The 12,723-nt window shown below is 39.3% G+C and overlaps 1 long non-coding RNA gene across 1 annotated transcript in view; it reads right to left on the bottom strand.

Annotated features, from left to right (window-relative positions):
* Positions 1–12,723, bottom strand: part of LOC116635010 — a 172,733-nt gene that overhangs the window by 145,156 nt on the left and 14,854 nt on the right. The window contains exon 3 of the long non-coding RNA XR_004300088.1: positions 857–978. This is a non-coding gene — a long non-coding RNA (uncharacterized LOC116635010). The remainder of the gene's footprint in view (positions 1–856; positions 979–12,723) is intronic.

Raw genomic sequence — 12,723 nt, 5'->3', positions numbered from 1 at the left:
AACGGGGAGCTGTGGGTTTGAAGACTGCACACCACTCCCATCTAAACAGGTAGCCAAGCGCCATGCTGGTAAGCGTTTAACAATGGGCCCTCTGAGAGAAAGAGGAAAAAAACCAAAACTGACTTGTAGCATTTGCTAGTGTTCATGGTATAAATATCCCCACTATGGCTGATCTCAGTGATATCAAGCTACCACTGTGAAGTCACCGCACGCAGAGCGGAGAGGCTGTGCACATGCTCTCTGTCGCTGTCCCATGCTGGCAGGTGGTGGAGGCAGCACACCAGAGAGAGGGCACCCGCCCAGGACTGCCACGTGGCTTGGGGCTGGCAGATCTGCTGAACTTTCAGAAAGACTGGAAACTAGATTTTCATGTTTAATGCCTCCCTTGCTAAATATTGGCTACTAATTCAAACCTCTTAAAAACACTCTGGAAGTCAAAGCTGTGCAGGCCAAGCGAGCGTCCTGAGTTTGGAATCCTGACCTGGCCAGAGAGCTCATATGGTGATGAGATGCAGAGGGAAATTTCACCTCTTAGTCCTTCATATCCCCTATATCGTGCAAATAACACATTAACATTTCAGATTACCTTACCCCACCAGCCTCTCTCATGCATTCACCCATCAGCCTCACAGAACATTCCGAGGCTTGTGATTGCTCAGCCAGAACCATTTCCAGTTACTACACTGAAAGATGCAGAGTGCTCACTTCAGCAGCACGTACACCAAAATTGGAATGAAAGAGCTCAGATAGAGACACCAGTTCTTTGGTATCTTACCAGTGATATCTACAGTATTGGCGAAGTGTAAAAGTAATCGATAACAATGATGGATGGTGATGATCAAGGATAATGACATACTTTTTAAAAGCACGAGGCTCCGGGTTTGCTGGGCGCGGTTTTTCCCTTTTCCTCCTCTCCTGTTCTTCTTGGTGATACTTTATGTATATTCCAGTCACTCAGCAGCTACAGGAGACGGATGACTATGGGAGCAAAAGATAACAGGCGGAAGTAGTGAGAATTTTCTCTTGCCTGCAGCAGACAGCTGAATACATTTTTCAAGCCCAAAACATCATAAGAACAGAATGATTTTTTAAATGCCCTTTCTTTTATTTTCATTCATTTGCTTTTTGTGGGTTTTTTTTAATTGCTCATTTTGCTTAAGGAGCCTCAAGGCAGGATCACAGGAAAGTATCATTAATTAAAATATTTAAAATTATAGCAGTGGTAAGAATGCTCCCGAATAAGCCCAGGCAGCACAGACAGCAAACACAATTATTATCCATAATGACAGCCAAATCATCACTACTGCGCTCTACTCAGAGACAATGCATCCTTCCCAGAGTGCTAAGTGACTATGACAATGAGTAAATCATGACCACCTAAAATGAGACTAGATGGGATCTCTGGGGCACTCTTGGTCTGTGCAGAAACCTTGCCACTCCTCCTCCCTCAACCTTATCCCGCACGACGGTTTTCTAGGTGGAAAATTGCTGCCTGGCAGCCACTCGTGCCCCTTCCCCAGCTTTGCTCCAGGAATCCAGGGGAACGCTCAGCAGTGAATCAGCCAGGGCCCGGTGTGCCAGCTGGTACACCATAAACACGTTAGTGCTTTTCCTGCACCTGGAAGACCCCTCCGTAGGAAATTATTCCCATTAAAAATAAGCCCACTAGAATAGAAATGGTAATAATTTATGTTAAAGCTTTTAAACGCAGGAATACATAGGGCATAACCAACGTTATTCCAGATGATGAAGAGAATTCCTCATTCGTTCATTCACTCAAGACTTACTGAGCACGCACCATGTGCCAGATTCTGGGCCATGTTGTCTTCTAGGCATCACAGAGACACTGAGATAGGAGAGCTGGCCCCTATCTCTAGTGAGCTCAGACTTCATCAGGACAGATGCAGACAGTGACAATGCAGTGAGGGATGGGTGGCATGGGAGCAAAGCAGAGAGGCACCCAACCCACTGAGCGAGAGAAAAGGAGGGGCCATGGAGTGCTTCTCAAAGGAGGTGATACCTAACTTGAATTCTAAAGGTACTCACAGAAAATGTTAGCGGTTCCCCTCCCATATCTCCTTGGCACTTAACACGTCCCTGCAAGCCCAGCTTCCAACTGCCAACTGCCAACCGTCAGCACCTGCAACTCTGGGACCTAGGGCTTCCTCCCCCCTACTCCAGTGGCAGGCCAGAGTGCCAGAGAATTAACTCCTCCTGAGAGCAGCCCTCAACCAATGACACAGGGATGGTGGTGGAATCTCATCTCTCACGTAAGATAACTCAGAGGCCAGTTCTTCACTGCTCTACACTATTTCCCAGAGTTCTCCAGAGGGACTGAGCCAGTCGCCCGTAGAGGTAACTTGCTTGACTGCCTTTACTTCCTTACATCTTACCAATGTATTTCCCTCATCTACCAGTATCTCACAGGATCGTCTAAATCATCTATTTGCACTAAAAATCCTTGTCTCAAGGTGTGTGTCTGGGCCATCTCAAACCAAGACAGTGCTTCCCATGCAGAGAACAACATGGGAAAAGTCCAGACAGAGGCAGGATATAGCTATGAACTGCAAATAGTTAGCCGGGCAGGGTTGAAGCAAGAAGTGGGTGAGGGAGCGGCGAGTCCCTGCAGTGGTGATGGCCAAGATTACACAGACCCCCTCTTAAGGTCTTTCTCAGTTTGGGCCTTTCCACAGGGAACTCTCATACACACACATTTAGGTTAAATATACAAAGCTACTCACTTGGCGGCCCCTTATGCCACTCTGGCTCTCACCTTGCCCCCCCTTCTCATTTTATCCTATCTCAATTAAGTGATCTGGCCTCAAACACTTCATCCTGGCACAACTGACCTGGAAGCCCTGTAGGAGCCCCAGTTGTCTCAATCTCAAAACCACTGGCCCAACAATAGTGTCTGTGATCAGCAATCTCCAAGATGGCTCCGAAAGACCCCTATTCCACCCCAATGTTCACAGCTTTACATAATTCCCCTCCACTTTGTTTCAGGGTTGGTCTGTATGATCAAGAAACTATGGGCGAAGTGACAGCATGTGACTTTCAAGGCTAGATCATCAAAGACATTGTGGTTTCTGCCTTGCTCCTGGATCACTTCCTCCAGCGGAAGCTAGCTACCACATTGCAAAGACTCTTATGCAACCCGTTGTTAAAGTCCATGTGGTGAGGAATGGAGGACTCCTTCCTACAGGTAGCAAAAACCTGAAGCCTCTGGCCAACAACCAAGGGTGTGAGATATCTTGGAAGCAGGCCATTCAGCCCAAGCAAGTCTTTGGAGTACTTCAGTCCCAGACAACATCTTGATTGTAACGGCAAGAGAGATGCTGAGCTAGAAACACACAGATAATCCACTCCCAGACTCCTGAGTCTCAGAACCTGGGCAAATAACACTTATTGTTTTAAGCCACTAAGTTTTGGGGTAAATTGTTATGATGAAGGAGCAGAAGGCAAGCTAAGGGCAAAGCACAAGCTGACACCCAGCAACCCCCCACCCCACTCCCTGGTGGGATATGTGCGACATTCCTCAGGTACTCCTGACTGCCCTAAAGCTAATGGGAGGGAAAAAGAAATGGTTAACTGATAGAGATCACATTTGGCAGGACAGGAATCTCCACCAGTTTACAGATGGCTTAGTGATTTACAAGAAAAAAGCATTCTTATCAATAGTCTAACTTCCAGAGACCCACAGATTCAATTTCCTGGAACCCTAACATCACCCTGCCCTCCATGAGTGATGTGGGAAACAGAGGCAGAAGGGAATGTAAACAAAATTAAATTTCTTTATGATCTGCAGCCCATTGAAAAGGACTTGTGATAGGAAGAATGTAACATTCCTCTAAGAAGCTCCCAACTGTCTCAATGTTAATGGTTTGCTAGAGGGAAAAACAACTTAAGCTTGACAATAGCTAGGCCTCCAGTATCCTGAGAGTCTTCTTTAGCATATGAACGTCCTCTTGGACACCTCCCTTTTCCTTACCTCCCCCAGCAACCAAATATATAATCAGCCATTCCTCACAACCCCGGTGCAGCAGCTCTTTCTGCCCATGGGTCTTGTCCCCATGCTTTAATAAAATCACCTTTTTGACCAAAGATGTCTCAAGAATTCTTTGGCTCTAGACCTCAACAACATTCCAAAACTGTATCAGTTACACAGCAACAGATAACTAAAACAGTGTCATATCCCTACTCCACATCCAACCTAGCCCCACCTCTCAGTCAAGACAAATAAGAGAGGAAAAGATTACAGCAGGAGATGAGGAACATCCAAGAGGAGATGATAGGAGGTGGACAGTTGGAGATAAGAGCCTGATATCTGTGCAGGTTAAAAACTAGGGCTGGAGTAGTAATGAGTCTTCAGGATATGGGCGGTCAGTGAAGACCCTGTTGTGAAGGAAAAGGCCCAAGAAGTGTGTATGGGTATATTTGTCCAAATTCTCCCTCCATAAATACTGGTAGAGTCAGTCAGTGTTAATAGCTGGGTTACAAGGAAGCAAACATGTGGCAGGTTTTCCTACTTCAAAGATGAAAAACCCGGAAGTCCCAACGGGGCCTATATTAGTAACTACCAGTGTCTGCAGAAGAAATTATACCATTACTTAGTGGCTTAAAATAATAAACATTATTATCTCACACAGTTTTCACAAGTCTGGAATAGAGAAGCCACTTAGATGGGTGGTTCTGGTAATATATACAAGAACATTTATCATAGTATTGTTTACAATAGCAAAATGGTTATATTATTGTATTAAATTTTAAATATTATGTTAATAAAAATGATCAAACTGTGCAATAACAGGAAACAGTAAAAAAAAAAACAAAAACAAAACAAAAAAAAAACTATGCAACTGCTAAAACGGAGGTTAAAAAAAAAAAACCTTTTAGAAACATGGGAAACTACTCTTAATGGCACCAAAAACGCATGATGTAAAATTATAGAGTATGATTCCAATTTTATTAAAATGTTCAAATTATATTAAAAGACCAAAATTCCACATGCCAAAATGGTAACTATAGTCATATTAAGTTATCCATTACTAAATAACAAACTGCCCCCAAAATTAGGGACTTAAAACAATAACCATTTATTTGTTCATGATTCTGGTCTGGAGAGTTTTTCTGCTGGTCTCTCCTGAGGTCTCTCGTGAAGCAGCTGCAAATCACCTGGTGGCACAACTGAGACTGGATATCTAAGAGGGCTTCCAACACCTGTCTGGTACCACAGATGGGATGGCTGGAACAGTCAGGGGTTGCCTGAACCTCCGTTTCTCTCTGTCTCTCTCTCCAACAGAGCATCCAGATTTCTTCACATGGTAGTTCAGCACTCCAAGAGGAAGTGTTCCAAAAGAATAACCCCAAACATGCAAGCATTTGTTAAGTCTATGCTAGTGTTACATTTGCTAATATCCCATTAGCCAAAGATAGTCACATGGTGTATTACAGCTATCCAGAAAAACGGAACCAATAGGGTATGTGTGTGTACATGCGTGCTCATGCGTGCACACGCACACACACACACACACACAAACACACACACGCACACACACACACACATCTGAAATCTTAGGGTAGGCTGACAGACTGGAAACTAAGGTAAGAGTGGCTGCTACAGTCTTGAGTCTGAATTCCACAAAGCAGCAGGCTAGAAACTCGGGCAGGTCTTGAGGAGAATTCTGTCTTTGGAAAACCTTAGTTTTTGTTCTCTTAAGAAGGCCTGCAACTGATTAGATGAGGCCCACCCACAATATAAAAGAGTAATCTGCTTTACTCAAAGTCTGGTATGATTTAAACATTAATCATATCTTTAAAAAAAATACCTCCACAGCATCACCAAGACTTGTGTTTGATCAAACAACTAGGCACCACAGCCTACCCAAGTTGACAAATAAAATTAATGATCACACATGACCAAGCCCAGAGTCAATGTGGGAAGGGTCCACACAAAGGCATGAATACCCAGAAGCAATGCTCATTGGCAACCACCAACAGAACAGGCCACCATATCTAGATATATTTGGATGGCAGATTTTTTCCTTTTCTTATCTGTATGTTTCAAATTTTCTGCAAAGAACATGTATAACATTTTGGAACAATAATAAATGTTATATAATGATTCATACTCATTATTTTAAAATGCAAGATGTACAGAAAAGTACAAAAAATAAATCAACAAATCACTGGGAATCTCACCAATCAGAAATAATCAGTGTTAATACATTGTGATCCTCCTTGCATTTTTATTTATATTTATACAGATGTTAGGAAAGGAAAAAAAGGAAAGATGGGGAGAGAGACAGCCAGAGAGTTCTAAAAATGAGATAACTGTATGTAAATTAAAATTTGTGATTTAATTTGTAAATTTAATTATTTTCTTGAACTTAACAAAAGAGAAACTGGAGAAAATCTGAAAGATCTACAGTACATCAAATGTTTCTTCACCCCTGAGAGATATTAACTTCTTAAAAATTACTCTAAGGTTAGGGACACCTGAGTGGCTCAGTCAGGTGAGCATCTGACTCTTGCTTTCAGCTCAGGTCATGACCTCAGGGTCATGGGATGGAGCCCCATGTCCGGCCCCATGCTCAACGGGCAGTCTGCTTGGGATTCTCTCTCTCCTCCCTCTGCCCTTCCCCCTGCTTACATGTGCTCTCATTCTCTCTCTCTCTCTCTCTCTCTCAAATAAATAAATAAATCTTTAAAAAAAATTACTCTAAGGTTAAAGAAAATTTTAAATATTATGAAAACCATTAAGAGATTACAGTCATATTTTTTAACTAGAATTTTAAATAATCTTGACTAACTCCCTGCTCCAAACAGTGTGGGGATGATAATACTCTCACATTTCCTCCAGCTTTCCCTCCCCTGCCCCACCTTGCAACATCTGCAATTTAGGTTGGCTTTACTTCGCCAAAATCTGTAATCATAGCATTCTATTCCATTCTATTCTATTGCTCACCTGACCAAACCTGATCCCATCAGCCAAGAGCTCTGGTTTCATGCAAGCAGATAAAGTGAGTGCTCAAGTCTGGCTGCGAGTTCATATTCAAGACTGTTTCATATATGGGCATCTCCTTGGCTGCACAGACTTTCCTTAGGTCTCATTTTCCAAACCTCAGAACTTTATAAGCATTGCTCCATTATCTTTGCGTTACTATGGTGCATTGGAGAACAGCCGAATCTTTCGCACTGGCAGGGACTACTCTGTGCCTAGATGCCTGAGGAACTCCTTCTTTATTTTATGAATTCAATAATTTAACCTAGAAAAATTCTTGATGGCGGTCATTCTCAATCTGTTCTTCTTGGTATGTGGTATACCCGGCCACATGCAGATCTTCAGGTTTGTATCTTTGAATTCTTCCTCTTTGTTGCATTGTCTATGGCGGGGACCCATTACCTTATTTTGAATCATCTTTGCCTCACTTCCTCTTCTAATTATTTAATTTCTTTTTTCTCTTCCCTCTGTATTCCGTATGATCATCTCCAGCTTTCCCTTCACTCCATTAATTCAGTTTTTAGCTATGTCTATTCTATTCCTATTTTATATTACTTTATTTCAATTTATTCCCTAGGTCTGCGGTCTCCTTTTATAACTCATTCTGTAGTTTTATCATCTCATCTTTCAGCTCTTGTTTTATCACATTTATATTCCTACTAATATATTCTCTAAAGGAAAACATTCATGTGGAAGTTACTTCTATCTCCATATTTATGTTTCTTCCAGATTTCACCTGACTTTTCCATACCCACACCTGACTTTCTGACTAACTGGTTTTCCTGTGGTATGTTTGCCTTGTTGCTCTGTCATTTCTTTTCATCTCCTTGTGCTTGATGTGGGCTGCTCTGTCCATAACGCTCTTCCCTTCTTATTGGGGCCGGTTTGCCTTGCCCCACTCTGAGTTTCATTTGAGGCCTGGGTCTTGTTGGTCTAGCCACTTTTCTGCAGCCTGAGAGAGAACAGAGCTCAGCCAGGAATTAACTCAGCCTTTGGTAAGGAATTTGTGTTCTGAGGTTTCTTCTGAGAGCACTAAATGCCTATGACCAGGGCCCATTCCTCATAGCTAAGGGCATGGCTCACTTCTATGGACTGTGGTTCATCCTCCAACCTAGCCCGGTGTCTTAGAAAATGACAAGCCCTCTACCTTGCTAGTGGAATTGCAAACTGATACCACCTTTCCAGAAAACAATTTGGCAATAAGTATCAAGACCTTATATATCAAGATCTTTATTTCTAACATTGATCCAGTATCTCTTTTGAGATTCTAGTTGAGGGAAAAAAAAAAAAAAAAGAAGGAAAACAAAGATTCATTTGCAAAGAAATTCTTTGGAGCATTATGTATAATAACAATAAACTGGAAACAATTTAAATGTTCAACATCAAGGCATGTTGCAGTAAAGGCTGCAGCAAATAAAAATAAGGTTTATGAAGAGCTTTTAAAGATAAGATTAGATGCTTCTGATATAATATTAAGTTAAAAAAAAAACAAAATACAAAGTTAAAAATACAGTAAAATCCAACTCATGTTTTCAAAATGCTTAAGACACCATACCTGGGAGGAACCACTAGACTCAAAACTCCAAGAAGGTAAGAACCATGACTGTTTTGTTCACTCCTATACAACCAGAACCTAACATAGTGCTTCGCACATAACACAGGCACAATGAATATTTATGAATAAATGAATAAATTAATTCAGCCAAAGAAATTTATCTCAGGATTCAATAGCAAGAATAGTTGTTTCTCAATGGCTTTGATTTTACAGATCTTTGATCATGCTCTGACTAGTAGAAACTATAACACATTTGGTTAACTGAGATAGAGGCTTTCACAAAACACATTTTGTATAGCACTATCTCATTTCCTCTACCCTGATTTTTTCTTTGAAAGGAATTCTTTAAAGAAAACAGCTTTATAGGTATAATTTGCATACCATACAACTAACCCACTGTAAGCATACAATTCAATAACATTTAATAACTTTATAGAGTTATGCAACCATCACCACCATCTGGCTTTAGAACATTTTCATTACCCAAAGAAATTCCTTCAAATTCATTTGTAGTCAATCCCCATTCCACCCTCAACTCCAGTTAACCACTGATCAGCCTTCTGCCTATACAAATTTGCCTAACTGGACATTCCATATGAATGAAATCATACAACATGAAGTCCTTGGCAACTGGCTTCTTTCACTTAACAGTCTGGAGGTTTATCTATGTTGTAGCGTACAACATAACATCCACATTGTACATCATTTCTTTTCATTGCTGAATAGTATACCATTGTAGGAATATACCACTTCTGTTTCACCATTCCTTGCTAACCAGTTGATAGACATTTGGATTGTTTCCAGTTTGAGGCTATTACGAATAATATTGCTATGAACATTCTCATGAGTCTTTGTATAGACACATGTTTTCATTCTCTTGGGTAGAGTCCTAGAAATAGAAATGATGAGTCACAGGGTAAGTTTTGTTTTTTTTTTTTCTTTTTTAACCTTTGAAAATGCTGAAGCATTTTCCAAAGTAGCTATACAACTTAAAATTTCCACCAGCAATGTATGAGGGTTCTAGGTTCTCCACATCCTGGCCAACACTTCATATCATCTGCTTTCTTAATTTTAGCTGTTCTAGTGATGGTGTACAGGTATCATATTGTATTTCTAATTTGCACTGCCCTAATGAATAATGTTGATAACCTTTTCTTGTATTTCAGAGCCATATGTATGTACTATTTAGTGAAGTATCTATTAAAGTGTTTTGTCCATTTTTTAATTGGCTTGTCTGCTCATTACTGAGTTTTAGGAGTTCTTTACATATTCTAGATAGAAGCCCTTTATCAAATATATAATATGCAAATACTTTCTCCAAGTCTGTAGCTTGTCCTTGAATTTTCTTAATGGTGTCTTTTGAAATGGAAAAGGTTTTAATTTTAATGAAATCCAATTTTTCATTTTTGTTCTTTTTAGCCTTAAGCTTTTGATATCATATCTAAGGACACTTTGCCTAACTTAACATCACAAAAACATTCTATGTTTCTTCCAGAAGTTTTCCAGCTTATCTCTTACATTCAGGTCTTTGATCATTTCAGTTAATTTTTGTGTATGATGTAAGGTAAATGTCTAAGCTCATTTTTATTTTTCCAGATGGATATTCAGTTGTCCCAGCACCATTTGGTAAAAAGACTATTCTTCTTCCCATTAAATTATCTTGACACCTTTTTTGAAAAATCGATTGACTAGGATGTAAAGAGACTCAATTCTGTCCCATTGATCTATATGCCTATCCTTATATCAATACCACAGTATTCTGATTATTGTACCTATATATTAAGTTTACAAATCAAGTAAGCCCTCCAATCTTGTTTTTTTTTTTTTTTTCAAAATTGTATTTCCATGTAAATTTTAGGATTCGCTGGTCAATTTCCCCATAATTCTGCTGGGCTTTTGAGACTGCATTAAATCCATAGGTCAATTTGGGGAGAATTAAGATGTTAACAATCTTGAGTCTTCCAATTCCTAAACATGGAATTTTTCTCCATTTATTTAGATATGCTTTAATTTCTCTAAGAAATGCTTTGTAATTTTCATTGAACAAATATTACACTCCTTTGCTAAATGTATTCCTAAGTACTTTATCCTTTTTGGTTCTTCTGTGAATGATATTAAGAAGATTTTCATTTTTTGGTTTGTTGCTAAGATATATAGAAACACAACTAATTTTTATACATTGATCTTATATCCTACAACCTTGCTAAACCTGTTTAACAGTTTTAGTAGTTTCTGTGTGGATTCCTTAGGAATTTCTATATATGAGATCATACCATCTGTGACTAAAGACAGTTTTACTTTTACCTTTCCAATCTAAATGCCTTCATTCACTCACTCACTCATTCATTTATTCATTCATTTTTGCCTTATTATACTAGTTAAAACCTCCAGTACAACATTGAACACATGTAGCAAGAGTGGACATCCTTTCCTTATTCCCAATTTTATGGGGAAAGAATTCAGTCTTTCAGCATTTAATATGGAGTTAGCTCTAAGTATTTTATAGATTCCCATTATAAGGTGGAAGAAATTCCCTTATTTTGTTTAGTATTTTGATCATGAAAGGGTGCCGAATTTTTGTCAAATGATTTTCCACCTCTATTGAGATAATCATCTAGTTTTTGTCTTATATTCTATTACTATCATGTATTACATTAATGGATTTTTTAGCCGTTAAACAAACTTTGCATACCTTAGATAAATACTATCTGGTCATGGTGTATAATACTTCTTATATACTGCTGAATTCAGTTTGTTAATATTTGTTTACAAGTTTTTATTTATGTTCACAGGAGATAGAAGTCTTTTCTTTTTATGTCTTTCTCTGGCTTTGGTATTATGGTAATATTTGCCTCATATAGCGAGTTAGGAATTAGTCCTACCTTCTCTATTTTTTTAAAGGGTTGAATTCTTTAAATATTGGACTGAATTCACCAAAGAAATCATCTGGACTTAGGGTTTTCTTTGTGAAAGATTTTAAATTACTAATTCTATTTCTTTACTTATTACCAGCCTACTCAGATTTTCTATTTAAGTCAGTTTTCATAATTTGTGTCTTTCGCAGGGTTTCTTAATTTCATCTTTGTTGTTGAATTTTCTGGCATTAAGTCATTCATACTATTCCCCTTAATTACAGTTCTTTTAGTTTCTGTTTGGTCAATAGTGATTTTACTTCTTTTATTCACGATTTTGTGTTTCTCTTATTTTCTTGATCAGTCAACCTAAAGGCTTGTGGTAGGCAGAATAATGGTCCTCCAAGTATGTCCACATCTTAATCCTTGGAACTCATTAATATATTATGTTACAGGGCAAAGAGGAATTAAGGTTGCAAATGGAATTACAGATGTCTTTAATCAGCTGACTTTAAGATAGGAAGATTATCCTGGATTATCCTAGTAAACCAAATGTAATCACAAGAGTCCTTAAAAAGTAGTAGGAGGCATGAAAAGAAGAGACAGAGAGATGGCAGTGTGAGAAGAAGCTGGCCTGACGTTGTTGGCCTTAAAGATGCAGGAAGGGGGCCATGAGCCAAGGAAAGTTTATGGCCTCTTGAGCTGAAAAAAGAAAGGAAATGGATTCTCCCTAGAGTCTCCAGAAAGGGATTCACCCTGCCAACAACTTGAGATCCATGTCAGACTTCTGATCTCCAGAACTGTAAGATAAATGAAATTATGTTTTTTAAGCCACTAGACTTGTGGGAACTTGTTACAGCAGCAACAGAAAACCAATAAAGATTTTTCTCAACTTCTTTAATCTTTTCAAAGAACCAACTTTTTTTCATTTACTTTTTATCTTCTCTTTTTCTTTAAGATTTTATTTACTTGAGAGAGAGAGAGAGAGACTGAGAGAATGAGTGGGAGGAGGGGCAGAGGGAGAAGCAGACTCCCTGCAGAGCAGGGAGCTGGACACAGGACCCCATCCCAGGACCTTGGGATCATGCCATTAGCCAAAGGCAGACACTTAACCTGATTGAGCCACCCAAGCGTCCCATTTACTTTTTATTTTCTATTCTATTGGTTTCCACTTTGCTCTTTATTATTTACTCCCTTCTGTTTGCTTTGGGTTTAGTTTTACTCTACCTTTTTTTCTAATTTCTTAATGGAGAAGCTTAGGTTATTGACTTAAGACCTTTCTTCTCCTTTCATATAAGCATTTAGAGCTATATATT

The sequence above is a fragment of the Phoca vitulina genome, unplaced genomic scaffold (genome assembly GCF_004348235.1).
Source record: "Phoca vitulina isolate PV1807 unplaced genomic scaffold, GSC_HSeal_1.0 scaffold10, whole genome shotgun sequence".
NCBI classification, from domain to species: Eukaryota; Metazoa; Chordata; class Mammalia; order Carnivora; family Phocidae; genus Phoca; species Phoca vitulina.
The sequence above is the reverse complement of the archived record's forward strand: the minus strand, read 5'-3'. Positions and strand labels throughout refer to the sequence as shown.